Raw genomic sequence first — 25,448 nt, forward strand, 5'->3', positions numbered from 1 at the left:
TTATCTATCATGGAGATATGTGATAAAACGATTATCTAGGAGACAGCTCAATTCCAACCACAGTTCTCTGGGCTCTGAGCTGGAGTGTAGGGTACAGAGGTGGACAGTATAGTGGAGACACCCCAGGCTTAGGGGGTGTTAGTCTAAGGGTAACACACTTGGCAGAGGACATCAAGGCACAGGGAAAAGTACTTCGACAGGAGGTTGATTCAAGTTGCTGGTGCCACTTGAGGAAGCTTATGGACAAGGGAGAGTGCATTCCTGGCAGGTCTGAAGGGTGTGAGAAACCTGGTCAGGGCAGGCAGCAAACTGCACAGTGAGACAATGGAGACCATGCAGAAGTATGGCAGATGGAATAGGGCTTGAAAGTATGGCCTGAAGTAGCATGGAGATTGGCTTGGAGAACCAGCAAGGCCTGGATTGTGGAGAGGAAGGAAAGCTACTAGTTACCATAGACTAAAGCCTCACAGGACCAACAAAAGGATTATGGAAGAGATACTGCAAAGATGGCAAGGTGTTCTTGCAAGAAAACTATAAGCAGCTACAATACAGTGAGAAGATACCCATAATACTGTTAAAGTGGCAATGCTCTCCAACTTAAGGTCAGGGTCAAACAATCCTCAGAATCCCAGCAGACTTCTCTGTAAAAATTGACTGGTGGATCTTGAAAGTTGCATGAGAATTCAACAGACCCGAATTACTCGGACAGGGAAGAACAAAATTGGACAATTCACACTTTCTGATTTCAAACTTTGTACAGAGCTACAAAACTAAAGACAATGTGGTACTGCCATAAAGACAGATCCCTAGACAGAAGTAAACCTTCACATTGGCCACTCATTCCTCTGAGAGCCCACAGGGTGTCAAGATCATTCAATGGAGAAAGAAGACTTTTTTTCCCCAATAAATGGTGTTGGAACAACTGCATAGTTGCATGAAAAAAAAATAAAGTTGTTCCCCTACCTCACACCACATATAAAAATGAATCAATATTTTAAAAGTAAACACTTTAAAACTCTTAGAAGAAAATGGAGAGTAAGTCTTTCTGACTTTGGCTGTGTATGCTGTTACTTAGATATGATACCAAACACAGGCAATATGGGCAGAAAAAGATGAATTGGATTTTATCACAGATAAAGTTTCATTAGTCAAAGTATACTATAAAGAAAGTAAAAAGGAGCCAGTGAGAGGGCTTAGCTGGTAAAGGTGCTTGTCACCAAGCCTGACAACCTGAGAGCCTACATGACAGAGGGAGAGAACTGAAGCTTCCAAGTTGTCTTCTGACCTCCATGTGTGCTGTGGCATCTCTCTCTCTCTCTCTCTCTCTCTCTCTCTCTCTCTCTCTCTCTCTCTCACACACACACACACACACACACACACACACACACACACACACACTCAATGAATAAATAAATGTAAATTTAAAACATTTAAAAAAGAAAGTGAAAAAATAGAACCTCAGCTATATGGTTGTAATTCTGGCACCTGGGAGTTGGAGGCAGGAGGGTCAGAGTTCAAGTTCAGCAAATCTGAGGCCAGCCTGGGCTACACGAGACCCTCTTAAAAACAAAAAAATAAAAAACAAGACAAGAAAGTGAAGAGACAACCCCCAAAGTTGGAGGAAATATAGCTGATAAGGGAACTTTGTCTAGAATATTAAAACCTGTATGTAGACTAGGAAGAACAAATGCTCTATTAAGGAAAAAAAAAAGCAAATGACCAATCAGAGTGGGTATTCCTCCAAAGACGCTATACAAATGTCTACCCATGAAAAGACCCTCTCTGTCATTAACCCTCTAGGAAGTGCCAAGCAAAACCAAAAGATATCACTTTACACCCACTAGCAAAGTAAAAACAGAAAGCAAGTGCTGGTGAGGACTCAGGGCATGGGAGCCTCAGACACTGCTGGTAGAGTGTGAGAGGTAAAACCATTTTGGAAGTAATTTGGTGGCTCCTTCAAAGGCTCACGGGAGTGTTCTAAGATCCAGCAGTTCTACCCACTGGTGGATACTCAAATGAAAATACATGTTCACAAAATGCCAAATGTTGATGGTTGATTATTTAGAACAACTAAAAGGTGGAACGAGACCAAACATTCATCAATGGATAAATATGGTCTCTCCATACCATGGGATATTATATGGCCATAGAAAGCAACGAAGCATTGCCATTTACTTCGACATGAAATGGACCTTGCAAACATGATGCTGGGTGAAAGAAGGCAGACTCAAGAGGGCATGTAACATATGATTGTAGTTACAGGAAGTGTCCACAGCATGGTGAACTACAGAGACGTAAAGTTGACCTGTATATATGTCTGGGACGAGGGAGTAGGATGGGGTATAGGAAGTGATAGATAAAGGATGGAAAGAATGTTTTAGAACTAGACGGAGTGATAGTTGCACATCCCCCAATAAACTAAAAGCCACTGAATTGTGTACTTCAAGTAGGTGAATTGTATGGTATGTGAATTCTATCTTAATAAAGATGTTCAAAAAACAAAAATGAAAATCAAATAACATAAAACAATTTAAAAAAAATAGTTCCACAGGACTAGAGCCCCACAGCAGGCCCTGAGTGGCTCCCAGCTCCAGGTGCTCCTAGATTCAGGCGTCCAAGAGGCCCCCTCAAGCTCTGGGGCTGAGCCTCCACCCACGGCTTGCTCCTCAGCTCTCAGGTTTGCCGTTTCTCACAGCAGCGGCGAAGGCACAGGAGCCTGGAGCCAGCAGTGCTCTGCAGCTGGGGCTGGGCTGGGGTGGGGGCGGGAAGCTGTGCAGCAGGGATGGAGGCTCCCACGCTCCAGGGCCAAGCTGACGTGACTAAAGCTAAACAGACCCCATGCCACAATGGGGTTACAGCTAATTCTGCGCAGCACACTGAGCCCTCGCCAGCAATGGCAGCCTCGGGGAGGGGCGGTGGGGCAGGCAGCCCCAAAGGTAATTTGCACACGGCGTTTATAAGGCCCCTCAGCTCTTTTAAACATATGCTTCTCTGATTATAAACAGCTGATGGCTCACAAGATTCAGATTTTCCAGCAGGGCTTCCAAAAAAAGATTGCACTAGGGTAGGGAAAGGTGACCGGGTGCTTTGCTGAGGACGTAAATCCAGCCATGTTCTCGAGCAGCCCAGCCATCACCAGGCTCCGAACCTGTCATTTCTTTAAAATATTGACTGCTATTGATGTGTCCCAAGAAAGGCTTTGACTTAGGGCGGGGACAGAGTGATGGAGCCTTCCATAAGAATTGGGTTCTCTGCTGCCTTGGTGCAAAGGATAGGGTTTCCTCCATCTACTGCCCTGAGGCTTTTAGTCCTGCACTAAGAGCCAAAAATTGAGGCCCTGGGTCTAGTCTTCCCTACTCTCCCTTCCACACAGTGCCCACATAGAGGTCTCTGAAAATGATTGCCTGGGCTTCTCCTGGGGGTTCTGGGAGCCCTGAAGGGGTTCAAAAGAAAATGAAGAGCAGGTAGCTGAGCAGGACACCAGCAGCAGGAGACTTTAGAGATGCCAGTTAACTATGCCAAGTTCCCCTTAGCCATGTTGCAGGCCAGGCATGAACACCAGGAAGGCAGAGAATCCTATAGGATGGGTCAGAGTTCTATCACCTAGCTCTAGCAGCCAGAGCTTAAATAAAGGGGCATCCTTTTTCTACTGAGGGGTGATTCTCAACAGCCTCTAGTCTGAAGTTATAGAACAGAATGTCATGTGACCCAGAAGAGTGTCCTGAGGCCCTTCATCTTGGCCGTTTGCAGAAGACATCTTGGGGACCTGGCACTGTGGAAGGTTAGAAGTTATCCCCTCGACCTCCAGTAGCCAACACATAGTCATCTGGTCCCAAATCAGAATTCTGGGGAATGACACACAAGGGCTCAGTGCCTTCCACAGAAGAAGCTGCTACCAAGCAGGGACTGTGTTTCTCACATGAAGCTGCATACTAGCAAGGAAAGAACAGCTGGTCCCTGGTTCTGTACACAAAATCTTCCAGGGCCTTCTACCTGTCTGACCTACTTGGAGTGGGTCTGTCCATTGGCTCTTCTCGATCCCAGATGTTCTGAAAGTCTCGTAGGGGCTTCAAGTTGGACCTTCAAGCCAATTACCCAAAATATGGCTGAGGGCGAGGCTTTGGTGACAGGGGCTTCTGGGTGAGGAATAGAGGTACATTCTTTACCCATGGGCTCTAAGGGAATTTCACCCAACACACACAACTCCAGCAATGTTCAAAGACAGAGACAATGCCTGTTTACAGCACAGACTCAAGGAAAGAAGGGGTTGGGAGGGGGCTTTGGTGGCATTCTCTACACACCCTACACACCCTTTCATCTTGCATCTACTTTTAGTTTCTTTTTTTCCCTTGCTCCCTTTATTCTGTGGCTGACTCATTATTACTGGGCATAGTAAACAAACAAGGGACAGAGCTGGCTGTTGAGGACCTCTTTCCCAGTACTTGCAGGCACTGTCCTTGGTTTGAACATATCCCAAGGAACTAAACTTGGAGATTTTCTATGAGAGAAAAAGTCTCCTATTATACTGTCACAGGGCAACTTCTTCCCACCCCAGGCCTACTGCCCCTACATCATTCCTGGCTGGATCATTTGGGTTTCCAGGCTGGGATCTGTGCTGGAGTTCTTGAGCAGGGGAGACTGTATTGTTCTGGAGGACAGACAACTTGCATCAGAGCAGAAGCATGATGCTTGAGGTTAGGGAGGTGTGCTGCTGGACTCAGCACCCTTGCTGGTGTCCAGGTACTACCTTCCTGGGAGCTGTCTACAATTAGAGAAAGTTGACGGACAGGTGAGCCCACTTTCTGCTCCATCAGCAGTTGGGCTGAGACCGGTAGGGATCAGTTATTGCTGGCTCACAAGTTACCCTACAATGTCACAGTTTGGCACAGGGATGAGGGTCAGTGGATCATGGATCTTTGATGGCCTGACTGGGCAGTGCTGGCTTGTGAAATAGCAGTGATGAAGCCTGGCATTGGTTGGCACTTCTGGAATTACCTGAAGGCCCGATTCAGGGTGTGATCTCTGCCTCTGGCTCTCTTTGTGACACCTAAACACTTTCTTTTCTTTTCTTTTTTTTTTTTGGTTTTTCGAGACAGGGTTTCTCTGTGTAGCTTTGCGCCTTTCCTGGAACTCGATTGGTAGTCCAAGCTGGCCTCGAACTCACAGAGATCCACCTGGCTCTGCCTCCCTAGTGCTGGGATTAAAGGCGTGCGCCACCACTGCCCGGCCCTAAACACTTTCTCACTGGTATCTGGCCACAGGGTTGCTTGGGTGTTCTTACAACATGGCAGCTGGCTTCTGTAAGAGTCAGCCACCCCAGGGAGGGAGAGTGAGGAGAAAGTTGTAAGACCTTTTATGAGTTGGCCTTTGCCCATGCTCCCTCCACTTGTTAGAATGGAATCACTCAGTCTACCCTACTAACTAGAGGGGAAGCAAATGCCGTGTGTGTGTGTGTGTGTGTGTGTGTGTGTGTGTGTGTGTGTGTGTGTGTGTGATATTCGTGTGGGTTTGCATGTATGTGCATGTGTATGTCAAGGCCTGGCTTAGTGTTGGTTGTCTTCCACAATTGCTCTCCACTTTATTTTCTGAGACAGAGTCTTATGGAACATGGAGCTCATTAATTCAGCTAGCTGGGCTAGTTGGTGAGCTCCAGGGCTCTGTCTGCCCCCACCACCTCAGTGCTGGGACTATAGATGTGCTGCTATGTTTGGCTTTCATGTGGGTGGTGGGAATCTTAACTCAGGTCCTCATGCTTGAACGACAAGCACTTTGCCGACAGAGCCATCTTCCCAGCTCCTAAACTCTTGAAGTATGTGAGTGTGTGGGGGAGGGGAGGTGTCAAAGACCCCACAGACACATTGTAAAAGCACCATGGCCATTGTCAGGCGTTCTTCCCATTCTTATCTTTTTTGTCCAAATGACATCCGCCCTCTGAGCCTGCCTGGCTCAGTGAAACATGTTCACCAGGCTCTCTCTGGCCCTTTGGGGCCAGTCACTCTGCACTTGATATTTACCAGAGGCCTAGTCACTTCAGCAGCCTTGCTCTCTAAGAGAGCACACAGTGGGGAGGGGGTTGCTCTCTGAGAGAATGAACATCTATGCTTACTGCAAAGACCGCAGAGGGCCCTTTAATACTGCAAGACCAGCTAAATACAGCAGAGGGGTGGCACTTCCTGTTGACACGTTTCTGGGGACTTCAGAGAGAGCCCAGGGGTGGCCCCAGCAATGGTAACATTCAGAGGGCAGGATGGGGGCCTGTTCCCTATGGAGTAGGGCTGTGAACTTGACAGACCTGAGCAGGAAGAGGGGATAGCAGCACTCTGAGTTTCAGAAGAATCCTGGGAGACTACTGCTCTTGGAAGATTAGTGGTAGAAGAGGCTCCTGTGGTGGTGGGTCTGGCAGGGCCTGGATCCCTTCCTTTTCCCATCCCCAGTGCCTGGCATGTAACCAGGCCCTAGGCAGGTGCCGGGAGACAGCTGCGGCATTAACCCGTGTCGCAGCGGGGGCTCAGGGAGAGCTGGGTTTGCCTAATCAAGGCTTGGCTGTGCAATGTCCAAACATATACAGGACAGCTGCCCTCCCCATGGGAAGTGCCCACACTCAATGCTGCCACTCACAGAGATTGCCTGAATGCCAGACTTCCAACCCCCCCTCCCCCCGCCTTGAGTTATCGATGACCCCAGATGTAGTAACTGAATCTTCCTGTGTACAGAGGGCAGCAGCAGCCCTAATGTAGCATAATCACCTAATGGCATGTCCTCTAGCAGTCCACCGCAGAGCCCCTCAAGGTCCCAAGACTGACTTGGATCCTGGGCTACCCTAAGTGGCAGGATCAAGGCTTGTCAAGCTGTACTTGCCCTAAATTTGTGCCTCACCTCTGGCTCTGTGTAGCAAAGACATGGATGGAGACACTGACCGGCTATGTCCATGGGGTGCTCTGTAACTATGAGCTGTCACCATAGTGGCATGCCGGGGTGTGTGTGTGTGTGTGTGTGTGTGTGTGTGTGTGTGTGTGTGTGTATGGGTGTGCAACTCTCTGTGGCTTTCTATTTAAAAAATTATTATATTTTATGTGTATTGATATTTTACATGCATGTATGTCTGTGCACCACATGCATGCTTAGTACTTAAGGGGGCCAAAGAGGGTGACAGATACCCTGGAATTGGAGTTAGAGATAGTTATGAAGTACCATGTAGGTACTAAACCCACGTCCTCTAGAAGAGTAGCCAGTGCCCTTAACCGCTGAGCCATCTCTCCAGCCCCTGGCCATGGCTTTCTTAAGATGCAGCTCTGACACCTGGCCCTTACTCTCCTGCAGGCTTGCCCACTGCTACAACATCACAAATGGGCTGAAGGCCCAACCTCAGCTACAGAGTCTTATCCAGGCCATCTCTTCAGGAGGATATTCCTAGTCTGCTTCCTCTATACTTCCATAGATTCCACCTTCCTCTAAACTTCCCCCCTTTCCCACTGAAGAAAGACATATCTCCCACAGAACCTGTTGAACACACCCTTCAGTCTTTCCATCCGATAGCCAGAGAGATCCTTCTAGAAAAGTTCCCTCTCAGGAGCCCCTAAAAATTGCTCATTGTGCCTTCAGGGCCCAGAATGTCCAGAGCCTGCTTATTGTGGGAGGGATGCAGAGCATTGGGGGCAGAGGTCACTGGGATATTGGCCAACATCTGTAGGAGAAAAGCAGGTCTGTGCACCTCAAGGACTGGTGGGGTTGAGGAGATTTCAATAAATCCACAAAGACACAGAATGGTGGGGAGATCCAGATGGAGTGCAGGCTCAAGAGACACAGAGGCCATAGGAGGAGGAAGGTTCTACAGCAAACACATGGACTATAGAGTCAGCTAAGAAGCCACTAAATGGAGGATTACAGAGAGCTCACCTAGGTCAGCAGAGTGGGGTGTGTGTGTCCACATGTACATGTGTGAGTGTTGACAGGGACATGAGGAGGGCCTGTGGAGACTGTGGACCCAAGGCCGCAAGGGCTAGCCTTAAGAATGGGTTTCCTGGCCTTGCACCAGCCACTCACGGATAACCCAAAGTTATCGTTCACTTTGGACCACGACATACAGCTAGGCCTTTCCCCAGAAGATGGGCTGACCAAGCAGCCACGTGGTCCTGAGCCTCTCTGCTTTGGAGAAAAGCAATAACTTGGGAACCTGGCTGAGCCTGAAGCTGGTTCCATCCTTAGACTCTGGGGATGGGGGTGGGGAGAAGTGAGGCCCACAGAACCCCTTGGCCAGGGCCTGCTGAGTTGTTGCTTGGGTGAGGGGCTCCAGCCAGTTTTTCCTTCCTTGCCTGTGTGGAAGAGATCTGGTGTTTCCCTTGGGACCCCATGGTGCTCTGGGCCCCATCTGCACTTCTGTGCTGGCAAATGCAGAAGAATTAGCTCAGCAACTTCCTCCCCCTAATCCCCCACCCCCACTCTAAATACCTTGGAATCAAGAGAAAAGCCGAGTGGCCGTTTGCAGCCTAATTCTCTTCAGCTGTGCGTGCGTGCGTGTATGCGTGCGTGTTCTTGGGAGCAGAGGCCTGTGAGGGAACCTTTTGAACCCCAAATGTTGGAGTTGGAGGGAACACAAGGAACGTTGAATCCAGCCCCCACCATGTCCAGATGACATAAACCAGATACAGGAGGAGGACAAGACCTGCCTCTGTCACAGGGAAACCCAAGCACAAAGCACCAGGTGCTGGGCTCTCGGCCACATGCATCCTTATCCCTCCAGTCCTCAGCCCCTGGAAGGTAACCAAGTGTAGGCGCACTACACCCTGAAGACACCCATGGTCACAGAGCACCTAGACTAGCCTGGTCCTGGGAAGGGACTACAGTGCAACCCAGCAAGGCTACGACTGCTGCCTTCTTCCCCAAATTCCTTGGTGTCTCAGCCTGCCTTGCAGCCCCCATCTCCCTCCACGGTAGCCTGAAGTCTACCCAGTCCTCCCATGTCTCTCCAGAAACACCTATATGTCTCTTGTCTCTCAGCAAGAAAACAAATACTTTCAGTATCAAGCTCTACTCCTCTCTAGTCTCCCCCCAAAGAATAGAGAGGCAGGCTTGGGGAGCATATAGCAGGTGTCCCAAGCGGACAGGCGGCACTAGTTGATCAATAGCACCCCGAGTGCAGGAAGGTGGTGGTGTGGGTACATGGGTCTTGTCCCTTGAGCCTATGTTCCAAAGGACAGGTTTCTTGGCTTACCACACTTCTAAGACTGAGCCAAGGAGACTTCTTATAAGCATGGTGAGGTGTCTACCAGTCATCAAAAGGGCACTGACTAGGGACACAACTGAGGGCCCAGATCTATAAAGTGACAATAGACATTCATGAATCTTTGTGGGGTGTGTCTTGACCAGAGACACAATTAGAACCCAGACTTTGTTAAATATAACATCAAATAAACTCAATTTTCATGATTTAAAAAAAAAAATCCATTCTCAGCCTAGTAGTGGTAGTGTACATCTTTAATCCCAGCACTTGGGAGGCAGAGGCAGGCAAATCTCTGTGAGTTCAAGGCCAGCCTGGTCTGCAGAGCTAGTTCCAGGAGAGCCAAGGCTAGATTAAGAAACCCTGTCTTGGAAAAAAAAAATCCATTCTCAAGACAGAATCCCTATCAAGCTTTATGATTCCTAGGAGGATGCTCACTGCTCTAAGTGACCTTGCTTCCCAGCTCACTCACAAGTTTGAATAAAACAGAAGACCTTTGGGAAACCACAAGTGAGGTCTTAAGGATCAACTAGGGCACTTCCACAAGACACAGCTCCCCTAGGCAGCAGAATTCTACCCATTTGGTTTGGATTAAGAACATCTATAACATTTTGAAAATGTGCCTGTATTTCTTACTGGGAGTTGTGTTTTGGTGAAACTTGTGGATATTCTCTAAAGAACTGGGGATCCTACCCTCCTGACCTTTCCTGCAAGAAATAGGCTGAAAAGAAGGGGACTCAAACAAAATCCCCAGCCTCCTGGGCCAGAGAAGGCAAAGGCCTAGGCCTCAGAGCTAAGCTGGGAAGGGGCCTGCAATCACAAAGAGCAGCGTTTCAAATCAGAGCCCCATGGCCTCCTCACAAGCTCCTGGTGCCTGGCCTAGCTGCTCCGTGGGCCAGAAACAGCACCTCTAACAGGCAGGTGGGAAACGACACAGAGGGTTCTGGTGCTGAAAGTGGAGGCCCCTCCTGATCTCAGCCAAGGAAGAGGATAACCATGTTCACCCACATGGGCCTGCTGCTCCTCTTAGAGGTCATTTGGGAGGTTGGCAATGACAGGAAGCAGGAAGAAGGTGGCGGGTCACCTATCTTAGTGACAAAGACAGATGAAAGGGGCCGTTTGTGAGCCAAAGAGCCCAAGCTCCACTTCCAACATGCAAGTTCAAAGCTGAAATGATGAATTTTAAGATGGTGGCAGGTCCTTGAGTGGTGGCGTTAGTTGCACATCTGCTCTGGGATAGGCAGAAAGGAAACCACTAGTTAGGTATGAGGGTAGGACTGGCCTTTGAATCAAATGTAGCATGTTCCAAATGGGCCCAAAGGGGAAAGACAAAGCAGATGTGTGGCCTGGCAGGAAGTAGGGTAGAGCTAGGCACAGCTTCTGGGGTAAGAAAGGAACTGCCTGATGCTGGGGACATGACACCATTTTCTCTTTTCCCCAGATGAACAGTAACAGCAGGAGAAAAAGCAAAGAAAGAAAAACAAAAAACAGAAATACCCCACCAAGCCCTCACCCAGTCAGTCAGTCATCCTTGGCGAGAGAGATTCCTGGCTGTTTTTGTAGACGTATATTTTCAGCAAAAGCAGTTAAGATGTATGGCCTCTGCGTGCTTTAGATGACCACACCCTGGCCTGCTCACAGGACTGGCTCTCCCTCCCCTTCTCTCAGCTCCCTCGTTTGAAGTCAATTCTGGGGTGTTTTGGAGAGTACACCCAGAGTCCCACATGCTAAAACTACAATTTGCACAGGAAGTCCACATTGCCCCCAGCCCTGCTTATGAATCCAGGCAAGTGTTGTGTCCTCCAAATTTGCTATTTTGGCTTTAGTTTGTCAGGTTTCTCCAGGTTCTAGTTCAATGCCTGGCACACGGGCAGTGCATAGACTGTGTGGACTGAATGGATGCATGAATAAGTAGACAGAGTGGGAACTATCCTGGACACTCCAGAGACAGGACCCCAAACCAAGAGAATCTGGAGTGAGGTAGAGTGGCTGGGGTCTAATCTCAGGTCTATCATTACCTAGCTTTGTGACCTGGGCAGACCCAGGGCCCCCTCCATTTCAGCTACACACAAGTAGGACTTACCTTCCTGGGTGATAACAAAGAAAAACAAACATCCCCGCAGGCGGTGGTGCATACCTTTAATGCCAGCACTCAGGGAGGCAGAGGCAGGTGAAGCTCTGTGAGTTCAAGGTCAGCCTGGTCTACAGAGTGAGTTCCAGGACAGCCAGGGCTACACACAGTGAAACCTTGTCTCAAAAAAACCAAACCAAACCAAACCAAGCCAACCAACCAAACAAACAAACAAAAACCCACAAATAACAACAAAAACATGGCGGCCTCAGGAGGATGCCGGGGGACAGACAGAGAGGGTGGAGAGGGTGGATTGCTTTTTGCATTCCAAGGTCAGGCCAGGACCAGAGGCCCCTCATCTTAGGTCATGGAACCTTTCAGAAACAGTGGCTGCTTCAGTGTAGCGCTACACGCCTTGGCGCTACACTGCGGTTGGTCTCACACTAATTCAGAGGCATGAGCTCCAGGCTCAGCCAGAAGGACAGGTGGGGGTAGGGCGACCATACGCCTTAGACCTCAAGGGGTGGTGGACCCAGCGGGGTAGAGCATATGGACAGGCTCACCCAATCCAAGCCCTGGAAACATCAGGCTGCTTCCTCTCAGCCAATAACAATGTACAGCACGGAGCTATCTGTGTTCAGCCAATCGTGAGGTAGGTCTCCCCTCATTACTCAACACCTGTCCAATCAACTGTGCCGTGGCTTCTACGTCACCAAGGTCTGGGTAGGTGGCCTGGCCACGGTCGCTAGGCAGAGCAGTCGCGGCCGCAGCAGCACAGCACGTTTTTCCTGAGGGTGCTTCTCTACAGTCTGTGGTGGTTCTGTTTGGTCCAGTCAGATCCGGTGTGGTCTGCCTCATTTTGGATTACTTCAGTGTGCTTCTCCTCCGTGTGGTTCCGGTCCAGTCAGCCTCTGTGGGCTTTGCTCAGAGTGATCCTCCGCAATGTGGTTCTTCTCAGCGTGGTTTTGCTCAGCGCGTTCGTCCTCAGCACGGTTCTCCACGGTGAGGTCGTATCAGTCATCAGCCTCCGCGTGGTTATCCTCGACCCGGTTGGATGTGCCTCAGCTCGGATTACTCAGAGCGCGGTTCGCCTCAGTCCTGACCAGCCCTCCTCGGTGTGCTTTGCTCAACGTGGTCCCCTTTACTGTTTCTCCTGTGCACAGACCTCCGCGGCGAGGTCTTATCTGTTTCAGCATGGTGGTCCTCGGTACGGTCCGATCTGCCTCAGCTCGGGTCGCTTAAGCGCGGATGGCTCTGGTGAGGATCACTTCAGCTTGGATCACTCTGGTGGGGATCACTCTGGTGGGGATCACTCTGGTGGGGATCGCTCTGGTGGGGATCACTCTGGTGGGGATCGCTCTGGCGCTGATCGCTCTGGGGCAGTGGGTCCCTTGGCGCGGTCGGTTCCTTTGGCGCGGTCGGCTCCGTTGGCGTGGTCGGCTCCATTGGCGCGGTCGGCTCCGTTGGCGCCGTGGGCTCCGTTGGCGCGGTCGGCTCCGTTGGCGCGGTGGGCTCCGTTGGCGCGGTTGGTTCCGTTGGCGCGGTCGGTTCCGTTGGCGCGGTCGGTGGTGGGTTCCGTTGGCGCGGTCGGCTCCGTTGGCGCGGTCGGCTCCGTTGGCGCGGTGGGCTCCGTTGGCGCCGTGGGCTCCGTTGGCGCGGTCGGCTCCGTTGGCGCGGTCGGTGGTGGGTTCCGTTGGCGCGGTCGGCTCCGTTGGCGCGGTCGGCTCCCTTGGCGTGGTCGGCTGCCTTGGCGTGCTCCCCTTTCCTTCTCAGCATTCTTTTGTCAGCTGGGTCCCCTCAGGGCCTTTCTCAGTGCGTTTTCCTCAACGAGCTTCTTTTCCTCAGCGTGGCACTACCTGGAGTGCTTTTCTCCTCAGCTCGATTCTCAGCGCTTCTTTTTTCCCCAGCATGGTTCTCCCTCGGCGCGCTCTTCTCCTCAGCGTGTTTTCCCTTGCTTTGTGGTTCTCCAAGCTGTTCCCTGGCACGGCTCAAGTGGCAGGTCCACATGGTGGAGCTGGTAGCCCCCACGCGGCAACTACCGCTGCCCAGAGGCTGAGGGGATGCCGCGCCGCGCTTTCGCGGCTCCATCTTCATTTAGCGGCCTCGGTTCCATCTTCGTTTTGCGGCCACGCTCCATCTTCGTTTCACGGCCTCGGCTCCATCCTCGTTTCGCGGCCGCGTTCCAACTTCGTTTCGTGGCCTCGGCTCCATCTTTTTTCGTGGCCTCGGTTCCATCTTCGTTTCGCGGCCGCGTTCCATCTTAGTTTCATGGCCTCAGCTCCATCTTCGTTTCGCGGCCGCGGTTCCATCTTTGTTTCGCAGCCGCGCTATTCCATTTTCATCTTGACCACAGAGGCAGGGGGTGGCCTTGAGGCCAGTTGAGTCCCGAGGTCAATTGAGTCTCAAGGTGAGTGGCCCGGGACGCGGGCTCAGGCCGTGGGGTTTTGAGACCCAAGCTGAGTCTGAACGCACTCGAGCTGGGGCTGAATCCGTTTGGATGCACCTCAAGCTTCGCAGCCCTGCGTGGCCCTTGCCAAGGTCTGGTGGGTGGCCTTGCTAGATGGTGGCTGTCTTTAAAAGAGGGGCTTCGTTTGGGATGTTCTCACATGTTGGGGGAGGGGTATCACGGAGCTGAGTCTGGGGGAGGCTGGTTATTTCTGAGTTCCAAACTGCTGAATTGAGACCTGACTCTTGGATCTGAGTTTTGTGTGTGTGTGTGGGGGGGGGGGGGGGGGGGGGGGGGGGGGGGGGGGGGGGTGCGAGGGTGGGCCTACGGTGGTTTCGAGTCCAGAACAGAGTCGTAACTGAAGGTAAGTAGGGATTCGGGTGATTCCGTGTCTGGAGCTGAGTTGAGATGGGAGTCAGCATTCAGGTATGGAGTCCATTGTGGTTCAGAATTGGGATCTGGCAGTGGAGGCCGCCGTGGTTGCAATGGTTCCTGGCCTTCCTAACGCTGTGACCCTTTAATACAGTTCCTCATGTTGTGGTGACCCCCAACCATAAAATTATTTTCGTTGCTACTTCGTAACTGTAATTTTGCTACAGTTATGAATTGTAATGTAAATATTTGTGTTTTCCCATGGTCTTAGGTGACCCCTGTGAAAGGATCATTGGACCCAAAGGGGCCGTGACCGACAGGTTGAGAAATGCTGGATTAGTTAGTCCCAAGTGAGGAAACAGAGTTGAACTGCCAGTTACCTCCAGATTCTCCGTTGGGATTTGATCCCTTCCTATGGTTTTGAGTTGAGATCCAAGAGTCTCAGGTCCCTTTTGGGGACTAGACTGAGGGTTTTGAGCTATATTCAGGGACCTGACTGGGGAGTCCAGAAAGAATTAAAGTTGGTTTTGAGTGTGAGTGTAGTATGGACTGAGTTAGGGATCAGGACTGAACTATAAAGAGTCTGGTTTTTAGCGAATGTGGATCACATTTTGAGAAGTAGTGTATAAAAATCTTTGTCATCTGTGGATCAGAGTTGATTAAAGAATCACCAAAGCCAGGGCACAAATCTCAGCCCTCCATTTTGTTCCTCCTGGCTGGCCACGTTCCCTTTTCTGTAAAATGGCCACATTCCCTTTTCTGTAAAATGGGGATGAGTGTTGTCCGGCGGAACCATTCTTGGCATGAAAGGGAGTAGTTCACTGGATAAAAATAGTTTTAACTTATATGACCAAAAAGTGCAAAAGGTTTCTCAGTAGTAATAGGCACAAACGATGTACTAATCTTTTCTCATACTATGTACCCTTTGTTAGTCAGAAACGAGCAAAGGGGACTTTTTTTTGTTCTTTTCTCTAGTACTTGCCCCACCCCCAGCCATGAGCCTAATACACAGCCATCCTCAGGCAATACTTGTTGAAGGAAAGCAGGCAGGCAGGATTAACCAGATTTCTATGGTGTCTCAAATGATCCATTTCTGCACCTGTTTTCCAGATACTCACTAGGAGAAAAATTTAAGGATTGGATTGCTTGATTCTGGTTCTATTTTAATGTATTACCAAACATACTGAAGAAAAAGGCTCCAGCTAGAAGGATCTTTTAAAATTTCGAATCAGAGTATGTCCAAATTCAAATAAGGAGAGCACAAATTAAAAAAAAAATGAGCCATTTCCCTGATGAACATCGATGTAGAAGTTCCATGTACAGTATTAGCTAACTGAATCCAACAGTATATTAAACAACAGTTCTTAAACAAGTGGAATTTCTCCTATCTAAACTTAACTTTCTGGTAAACTTAAGGGAGAAACTGTATTATTCTTTTAAGATAAGGAACAGGTCAAGGGTATTATCCTAGCTACCTCCTAATATAAAGAAAAGAAATGGAGATGTGAGGCTCTTGTGGTAGGAAGAGTGAAACTAATTATGTACAGATCAGAGGAATTTTTTATACTGGAGTTTGCAAACATTTTGGTATTACAACCTTTGTGCACTTAAAAATCATTAAGCACCCCCCCAATTTATTTCTTTAGATAGATTATATCTATTGGTAGTTACATTCTTAAAAATTAAAACTGTGTGCTTAAAACATAGAGCTGTATAAGCATATTTCCAGTGAGGTCATACCTTTGGAAAACTCTGACTTTGTGAGAGTCAAAATAGAAAAAGGCAGACAAGGTCTGAGTATTATGAAAATACTTTTTCCTAAGACCTTCTATGACCTTTCTTGAGAGGGTCTGAGTATGCTTCTTGGGAATCTTTGGGCTTTGAAAACTGCTGAGCTACCTGAAAAAAATAATAGTTTTGCACCTAAAGAAAGATTTTAGCAAATGTTTTGGGTATATGCAGTATTTATATCGTTTGGATATATATCCAAACAAACAACAAACCAACCATGTTTCTTTATAGCAATAGTGATTTAAAAGATGGAAGAAGTGTACTAAGATAGCAATTAGAATAGCAACAAAATTTTCTGGTCTAAACATTTTTTTAAAAGATGATGTTTATAGGAAAAAATGTAAATTCCCATTGGAGGATAAAGAAAGGCAGAGACATCTATTTTCTTGGATGGGAAAATTTAGCATTAGAAACCTCAATATTTTGCAAATCTATAAATTCAGTTAGATTGCCGTCAGACTTCTAGTTGGAGGGTTTAACATGTATTCCTCAAGAATTTTTGTGAAAGTAAAAGATCTAAAAATGCCAAGTGAACTTTGAAATAACATTCCACGCCTTAGCAGCCAGAAGGGCGTAGTGACAAAGACCCAGAAGAGAGCTCAAGAGCTCAGCGCTGAGTCTAGAGAAGGTGACGTGATAAAAAATGGCACCACATATCAATGAAGACTGCTTGGAAGATGTTAGAAAACCAGTAAAATAGAAAAATCCTGTGGATTTCTGAGTCCCTAGAAAAAGTGAGCTCCAAATAGACCAAAAAATTTGAAGTGAAAGGTAGTTGACATTTACTTAGTAAGAAAAACCATGGAGAATAATTTCCTGGTCCAAAGTGGCATGGAGGTCTTAAGCAGGACAAATCTTAAGACTAAAATTTATGAACTTGAATAAATGATGCAAATTAAGGATTTCTATTAAACAAATCCACCATGGCCAGTGCCTCTATTTCTGATAGAAAGGCATGATTCGCCTTTTAATTTTTTAATTCTTTCACAAATGTAATTTTGCCCATGACAAACTACAAGATAACTGAAATACTAAAACTAAAGAACAGCAGTTTAAGATGATGAGAAAGTCCTGCAAATCAGTCAGAGAAAGATGACAAGAAACTTGGAGGGTTAACAGTGAAAATATGCCCAAACTTAAGTCACCAGAGAAATGCAAATCAAAGTGACATTTATTTTTCTTATGAGAAAGAAGCCTTAGAAAGGAGGATAATGCCAAGTGTTGGCAGAAGGTAGGGAACAAGCCTCCCTGCCTGCTGCAGGTGAGAAGGGAGACCGGCACAGACATTCTGGAAAGCTGGCCAGCATTTTTTCCTCAAATAAAATATTTTATACCTGCGGCGCAACAGTTTCCCTCCTGAGTAAACATGCTGGAGCAGTTCTCCCCCAGAACAAGGAGAGGCTGTGTGTGCCTGCTCAGCACAGCATGGCCTGGGGGTGGTGGGGTGGTGGGCATTTGGCTCTGGTTGCTGTGGTTAGAAGCAGGGGACTAGATGTACACTTCACAAGATGGAGACACATAGAAACAGTGCTGAGCGACACAAACACCAAACAGAAGGAGGGTTTCAGTACATGCCTCTGTTTAAATTAAAATTACACACCACCCAGACCTGCAGTAACAGGGCATGCCATACATACATTCGATGATATAAATAAATTACTCTGGAGCAGCTGTCTGAGTAGAAGGGAGTTGGGGGTGATGGTACAGGATAGAGATAGAATGAAAAAGCATGGAAGGAGCAGAGTGGTACTTTTAAACAGACCCTTCAAAGGTAATAGTGTTTTATGGGCTGAAGGCTGTGATTTACTCTCTGTGCTATGCACCAGAATCCAAAAGCCAAGGATGAAGGAATAAATGTGCATCTATCACTCTCCTGCCAGATACCCTCTGTTGACTCCTGTTTCTAGGAACATCAGATTTTTACAAGATTGGCTTGCCTTGGACTCTGACCATTTCTTTCTCTCTTGCTGAGCTCTGGCCTCACCAGCATTCTTTGTGTGTTTATGTGATTTGTGCATTTGTGTTTATGTGATTTGTGCATATGCATGTGGCTGCTCTTCTAGGTGCATGCATGTGTGGAGTCCAGAGGTTGACACTGCGTGTCTTCCTCTATCACTTTCTACTTTATTTTTTAAGACAGGATCTCTCACTGTTCCTGGAGTTCACCATTTTGTCTTGACTGGCTGACCAGTGTCTTAGTGTCTGTGACCTACAATCCCTGTGCTAGGATTATAGGCATGTGTTGCCACACCTGGGGATCCCAACTCAGGTTTTCATGATTTCCAGCAATCATAATTCCCAGCAATTACTGTATTCAGTGAGCCAGCCCAGCACCAACATTCTTTTATTTTGTTACAACAGCAAAGTATTCTTCCCACCACAGGGTCTTAAGGTTAGCCACCCTGCCTGGCTTGCATTTTCCTGTAATCTGCCTATATCGGTAGAAATACCTTTTCCAACATGCCATATCAGTCAGTTTCTTCAGCTACTTGTTAGCTCAGTCTCTGAAGTGTGGGCTACACTGTTATTTTTCTTGTTCCTTAGGCATCCACTTAAGTTGGCTGCCTGTCTCTTCCCATAGAAGAGAGGTCCTGTGAGAGCATGCATGTCTTCTCTATAGGGTTAGCACTCTGCAGGTGTGTTACATGTTTCCGGTGAAACGTTTGGCAGGTAATTCCTGTCCTCATAAACTATGGGATTCCTTTAAAATTTTTAGTTACAACAATCTTAAAACAACAACAACAAATGAACAGAGTCCTACTTACTTTTTATGTGTATGAATGTCTTGTCTGCATGTATGCATGTGTACCATGTATGTGTCTGGTATCCATGGAGGACAGAAGAGGGGATCACATCCCCTGGAACTGGAGTTTCAGATGGTTGCAAGCTGCCATATGGATGGTGAGAAACAAACTTAGGTCCTCTACAAGAGCAGCAAGTATTCTTAGCTAGTGAAATATCTCCAACCCCAATTACAAATCCAGTTACAGCAATCTTTTAGCTTCAGTTCCTGAGTTGTGGATAGCATTGGCACCTGTGGCTTTCCCAGGTTGGATGGCCTGGAAAGAGGCTGGGTTGGGTCTTCTCACCACCTCCAGTTAATACAGACTAGGAAGTGGCTCTTGTGAACAATGGATCCAGAAGTTTATAGTACAGTTAGGAGGAGAAGAGGGTTTGCCTCCGAGAAGGCTGGTTGGGGAGAGTAAGTGGGTGGCCTCTAATACTGGGTTTCCTTTCTCTGTGCTTGCCTCTGATATCAGCCTTTGCCATGATCCTCTATGCTGCCTGGCCCCAGAAAGTCTGGGTCAGTGGCCGGAGCCCAGACTCCCAGGGTCCTGATCAGAGCCCTCAGGAAGGCCTGGGAGATTAGAGCACAGAACTCCCTAGCCTCTCCCACAGGGAACTAAAAACTTCCCTGAGCCTTTCCTAGGCCCTGAGACCCTTGTTTGCAATTTAAATGTGGCCTCCTTTATGGAAGAATCCCAGCTCCTTGAAGAGTCTTGGGCTCACTCTCCCTAGCAGTCCTAGCCTTAGCCAGGAGAAGAAACTGATCTAATTGGCCTTTCTTCTAATAATGCTAATTGTGGCAATTAGCTTCTGAGAATAGGGAGGGGGCAGGGCCAAGCATACTAGTTTGTTCTTAGCTCAAATCCAGACCCACTACTCAGGCTGTTGTCCAGGTTGACTGAGCCCTGTGAAGGTTCTGCATGGGCAAAGATACAGAGATGAGTGTCTATACAGGTGACCCTGGGCTTTGCCATATGGTCCTTCCAAAAGAGGGTCTTAACTGGAGTATAGAGATGGTCTGAATTAATCAACAAAACAATATCTACCTTCCATTCTCTGTGTATATGTGTAAGAGAGAGAGAGAGAGAGAGAGAGAGAGAGAGAGAGAGAGAGAGAAGAAGAGGAGGGGAGGAGGGGAGGGGAGAGAAGAAGAGGAGGGGAGGAGTGGAGGGGAGAGGAGGGGAGGAGGGGAGGGGAGAGGGGAGGAGGGGAGGGGGAGGGGAGAGGAGGAGAGGGGAGGAGAGGGAGGGGGAGGGGAGAGGAGGAGAGGGGAGGAGAGGGAGAGGAGAGGGGAGGGGAGGAGAGGGAGAGGAGAGGGAGAGGAGAGGGAGAAGAGAGGGAGAGGAGAGGAGAGGAGAGGAGAGGGGAGGAGAGGGGAGGAGAGGGGGAGGAGAGGGAGAGGAGAGGGAGAAGAGAGGGAGAGGAGAGGAGAGGAGAGAGACCGAGACCAGGGGAAGGGGTAGGAGGACTTCTAGTGTGATGGCAAATTAAGTTCTGAAGCATATGGCTTTTATAGATTAAGAAGCCATTCCTTAGTATGGTCAATTGGAAGATCTAAACCTCTTAACCTCTTAACATACACAGAAGGAGCATGTGTTTCTTTATTCTGCAGTCTTGTTTACAAAGCGCTCTAGGCCCTGTTCCCTCTGGGAGCTGGGAGTATGGTCTGATGGCAGGAACTTAGACCTAGGCACAGGCATAAGCAGCCTACATGTTGAGTTATTCTAAGGTTACATCATAGCTGACTTTTAGTCAGTATATAGTGTCTGTATGGTACAGAACCTTTCCAGGAAGTGAATTATGTGTAGGAGGCAGGAAAGTGATTATTGCCCCATTTTATAGACTCAGCCATTCAACACTTACTTGTTGAAAGTCTACCACACATCACACAATTGACTCAAGGTGGAGGGATTTTTTGTTTTGTTTTGTTTTGTTTTGTTTTTCGAGACAGGGTTTCTCTGTGTAGCTTTGCGCCTTTCCTGGAACTCACTTGGTTGTCCAGGCTGGCCTGGAACTCACAGAGATCTGCCTGGCTCTGCCTCCCGAGTGCTGGGATTAAAGGCGTGCGCCACCACTGCTCGGCTAAGGTGGAGGGATTTTACAGGAGTCAAGTCATGCCTGTCCTGTGGGGCCTGTGTTTGGTTATACACTGAGGGGAATACTCTCTGAGAGCTGGAGATACAGAGAGAGGCCTATCAGCAACCAGCCAGAACCAATCTGGAATCCTAGTGAGGCACTAAGACCAGGAAGGCAGTGTGAAGGAGGGAACCAGAGAGAAAGAAGCTAGGTTTCTAAACTGGGGTACAGAGCTTCAGGCCTTGCTTCCTGTGAGGATCTTGGGCTTGTTCTGAGACCACCAAGAGCTGCTAAGGGTCTCACACTCAGGGAACTAAGTGGAATCCAAACTTGAAAAGGATTTTTCTTGCTGTGTGGAGAATGAATAGGAAGGGAACAAAGCAAGTAAGTTACAAGTTTGGAAGGCGTGGCTTACCAGGGCAGTGACAGTACAAAAGGAGGGAGTGGAGTGATCAGTCTGGCTTGGAAATGGACTAGAAGGGGCAGCTAGGAGAAGAGGTGTTGGACATGGTTCCTGGGTTTCAGGCTTATGCTACTGCAAGAACTTTCATTAGAGGAGGAACAGTAAGTTGTGGGGAATGAGATATGAAGTAGATAGATATAGGGGTTCCATCCACTGAAAAGATGGTAGTCAGTCCAGGAGTTCCTGGTACTGACGGGACCATCTTAGTGGGCAGCAATACTTAGTGGGCAGTGAAACTGGGGACAGAGCCATCAGGGTGGCAAGACAACCAGCATGGGACAAATAGAAAAGAGGAGCCCATTCTTGCAGAGGTCACGTGGAGTCAGTGTTCTAGTCTTCTGAGGGTTGGCAGTAGACAGCAACTAGCCTGGAATGTGCCTCCTGCCAGGATGACTATGTCATCTGCCTTTCTACAGGACAACTAGAGAGAAGTCCATATTCCTCAGTGGTTCTGTTTTCTCTCTCTGTTCCTCTAATTAGGGTAGCAAACTAGAGAGAAGTCTATATTCCTCAGTGGTTCTGTTTTCTCTCTCTGTTCCTCGAATTAGGGTAGCAAAGAGAACTTTTCCACAGAATGTGCAGGGAGGGTCACCTCCCTCAGGAGGCCTTGTCCTTCCTGAAGTATTTCACAATCTTGGAAGGATGGAAAATCCTTCTACCCATTTTAATGCAAAGCTGGGAAAGCTTTAAAAAATGGCCTTGAATAGGCAGAGATGAAAAACAAAGAGGCTGCCAACACTGGAGGCTGGGGGGAAGGGGATATGGGGTAAGGAGATTTTGGTAGGCTCCAAAGTTAGCTATTTCGGAGCTTTATTGCTCAGACCCGGAGGCCCAAGCCAAACAGGGCAGGACCAGGGTTCAAGGTGCAAGGGACAACAGTCCTTTGGCGGAAGAGGTCTCTTTCTTGTTTTTTATTCCTGATTAACTGTTCAAACAGCCTTCAGAGATTCTTCAAAAAGCTGTTAACTGTAGATCTTCCACTTCTTCTACTAGCTAATTTTTAAACACAGCCGAGCCCTGAGTGTCCCTTCCAAAGACTCAGAGGTCAGAGGCTAGCACAAACTCTATGGCAGCTCTGTGCAGGCTTCACCTCATATGTCTAGGAAGGATGTACATTAGAGTAGAGGCTCTGATCCCTCCCTCGTCCATGTGCCAGATCAAGGTTTCATCCTCTGCCCTTTGCCCAGGGTTTAGTGGGTTTTGCTAATATTACTGTAATTCCCAAATGAACCTTCCAGGTCATTGTAAAAGAGCAGGGACTGTATGGCAAAACTTGGGTGGGAAAAGTGGCTCAGACTGTTAAAAATAAGCTCCCAACAGTGGAAGGGAAACACTCCCTCCTTGAGGCCTGAGGTCAGTGTTCCCGTTAATCTTCCTGCCAAGTTATACCTGCCCTAAGGGTTTCAGGGTCATACCCTATCCTTAACCACTCAGAACTTTTGAGAGATGGCATTTTATACCTAAAGGTACTGTCACAAATATATACAATCAATGTGCACACACATCTGTCCTATTCCCAGTCAGGGCCCAATGTTTCTCCTTGTCCTTCTCTTAGCCTATGTGGCATCTACCTTGTAATAGATGCTGAGACCTACTTAGATCCATGGCTATTCCTGAAGTCCAAGGACTCAGCCTTCTGGTGTCACCCACCTCATCCTAGCTCTCTGGGATCCCAGCTTTTCTAAGGGAGCCAGTAGCCCTCTCAGCCAGCCACATGTCCCATACCAGACAGCCATGTCAGCAGTTCTAGTGCTCTTTAACTCCTGTTAGGCATTGTGGACCTCAGGTTCTGTGGATGGGATTTAAGACTTGTAAGAGCACAAGAAAGAGTATAGCAAAAGAAAGCATGGTACCCAGAAAGACTTGTCTGAGGCCAACGGGTGCCTGACATGACAGAACTGCCTGACATGAGTCCTGCCTCTGGGGAAGTCAGCACTCCATGTCTGTAGAAGGGCACATCCTGTCTTAACCTTGGCAGAGAGACTGCTCTTGGGTTCATGCTTCCATGGAAGCAGTCTCAGTAGGAGTAGAGAGACAGGTCCTGTTCTCCCAGCCCTCTGCTTGGGCAAGAGTCTTCTAAGAAGTCACATTCTAAAGCAAGTCACAGGTATCACAGGTTGGGAAAGGCAGGAGGAGTGCCAGGGTCTGGAGCAGTTGGAGGCCATCCCTGAGAATAAGCTGGACATATAGGTGTGGGTGCTTAATACCGTGGTAGGTATGTAGAAAGGCCCCAGGACACCATGATAAGGTACCACTTCCCTTCCTGCCTGGGTTGCCTTAGCACCAAATACCCTGCCACTAACTTGCTGTAAAAAGATGGAGCTGGTCCATATGCAAAGACAGATGCCTCTACCAGCCTTTCATCCTGCCCTGGCTTGCTCCAGTAGACTACATATCTCCTCTTGATTCTGTTTTTTAAAATTCCTAAGTCTCAATAATCCAGAAAATAGCCACTACAACAAATGTTTATGTTCTTCATCCTATCCTTCCCACAGAGGCCTAAATGCTAAGAACAGTACTGCCTGGAGTTCTCCAGAGGCTGCCAAGGGGGCCATCACCCTACACAGTACTGTCCTCCTCTTCATTCCCTTCTTAAGGGTGGGCTTCTTCTCCTCCCATAGGCACTTCTTCCCAAAGCCACTTGAAAGGCCTTAAGTTTTAGAGGGATAACCTGAGGGTGGCACTGAGTTTCAGGGTGCAGATGAGAGATTATCTCCGCAGAGCTGGTGGAACCCTCAGTCTGCAGGGCTGACTTCAAAGCTGCTGCTGGGCTTAACCCACTGCATCAAAGTCAGCCAGTTAAACAGTTTGCACATAAAAGAGAGAGTGGAGGGCTTAAAGGCCTTCCTGTGAAGGCAGGCAGGCATTCCACCCTCTTCTTAGGCACAAGAGCCACTGGAGGAGGAAGTAACTGCTTCTCAAAGACTTGCAGAAATTACAGTATAACCTGGTTTAGGATTTGAAGACTCTACAAGCCTTAGGTCTTATGAGGCACCTGTGTGGAGAGGCCCTTCATATCTGTTTAGCTACCTGCTTTATATCTGATCTTGTACTATGCTTCCCTGCCTCCAGCACCTATGTTTTGGGTGGCAGACTATTTGGCTGTTGGGAATGAGGATGTATGGTGTGACAGTACAGAAGGAACTCAGAGTCAGGCAGCTCAGATTGGATCCCAGCTTTTAGGTATGTTTGAACAAAGGCTTGTTACAGTACCTTCCTTCCAGCTCTAGCAGCCTTGTGTGAGCAGGTTTAGAGGAGACCCCCCCCCCCTCCAGAACTCTCTGCAAAGGCCCAGGGGAATCTACATTACTCATATCTCCCCACTTCTGCCTCCCTCCCCACCCCTGCTGGGTCCCTTGCTTGACTCCAGTATACTGTGGTCCCAGAAGCACCAACTTCTCAAGCAGAGCCTAACCTTTCAGAGCACAGAGGGGTGCTGACCCTGCCCTCATTCGGGGAGACATCAAAGGGAAACTAGAAGCATTCCTCACTGACCCCCAGTGAGTGGGAAAAAAGCAGCAGCTCTGCTCAGCTGCCTGGGCTGGGGATTTTCCATCCTACCAAGGATAGCCACATGCTACCCCACTCTGGCCTTTGAGGAACCAGGAACCTCAGGGACCAGGGTTTGATTTTCAACTTGTTAATGCCATGAAGGGCTAGGCTTGTTGGCTTCAGGGCATGTCCAGCCATCAGAGGGGCTCCCTATCCTCAGTTTCCTCACGACAGGCTGATGCTAGTTTAAAATCTTAGCATTTCTCACCCCAGCAGAACACTACCTTGGGTTCCCCTGAGACCTGACTAGTTTGTGTGTGTGTGGGGGGGGGGGGGGCAAGAAAAGTAAAGATAGGATGCCTATCCCCTCATTCCCCATCAGCTGTTTACCCACCAGGCCTTTTGTGGAGTGCACACTGAAGCCTAAGTAGCAGCCCAATGTAGATCAAGCTATCCTAGACTGTTCCAAGCCCTCAAGCAAAGCACTGTGAAGGCCTGAGGATTCAGCACCTCCCAAGCTGAGGGGGCAGGAAACCCAGAAATGGAAGTCACATTTATGCTAGCACCAGCGTACCCCCTGACTAACATGGGCTTTTGGTAGCTTCTGACTCTCAGATCCCCATGTGCAAATTGTAGGCTAAAGATACCCTACCCTACTCAGGGTTTCTAATCCCATTCTTAAGAGTTGAACTATCAGGTTTTGCACTGAGTCTCAGCAACCCCAGGCTTGATT

General features: G+C 48.4%; 1 long non-coding RNA gene across 2 annotated transcripts in view; it reads left to right on the top strand.

Moving 5' to 3' along the window:
• The first annotated feature begins 11,360 nt into the window (after window positions 1–11,360).
• Window positions 11,361–25,448, top strand: part of LOC128125790 (uncharacterized) — a 205,458-nt gene continuing 191,370 nt past the window's right edge. For both annotated transcript variants that reach the window (XR_008223227.1, XR_008223228.1), the window contains exon 1: window positions 11,361–12,545. This is a non-coding gene — a long non-coding RNA (uncharacterized LOC128125790). The remainder of the gene's footprint in view (window positions 12,546–25,448) is intronic.

Source organism: Peromyscus californicus, unplaced genomic scaffold (genome assembly GCF_007827085.1).
Source record: "Peromyscus californicus insignis strain IS unplaced genomic scaffold, ASM782708v3 Scaffold_4__1_contigs__length_199733344, whole genome shotgun sequence".
NCBI lineage: Eukaryota > Metazoa > Chordata > Mammalia > Rodentia > Cricetidae > Peromyscus > Peromyscus californicus.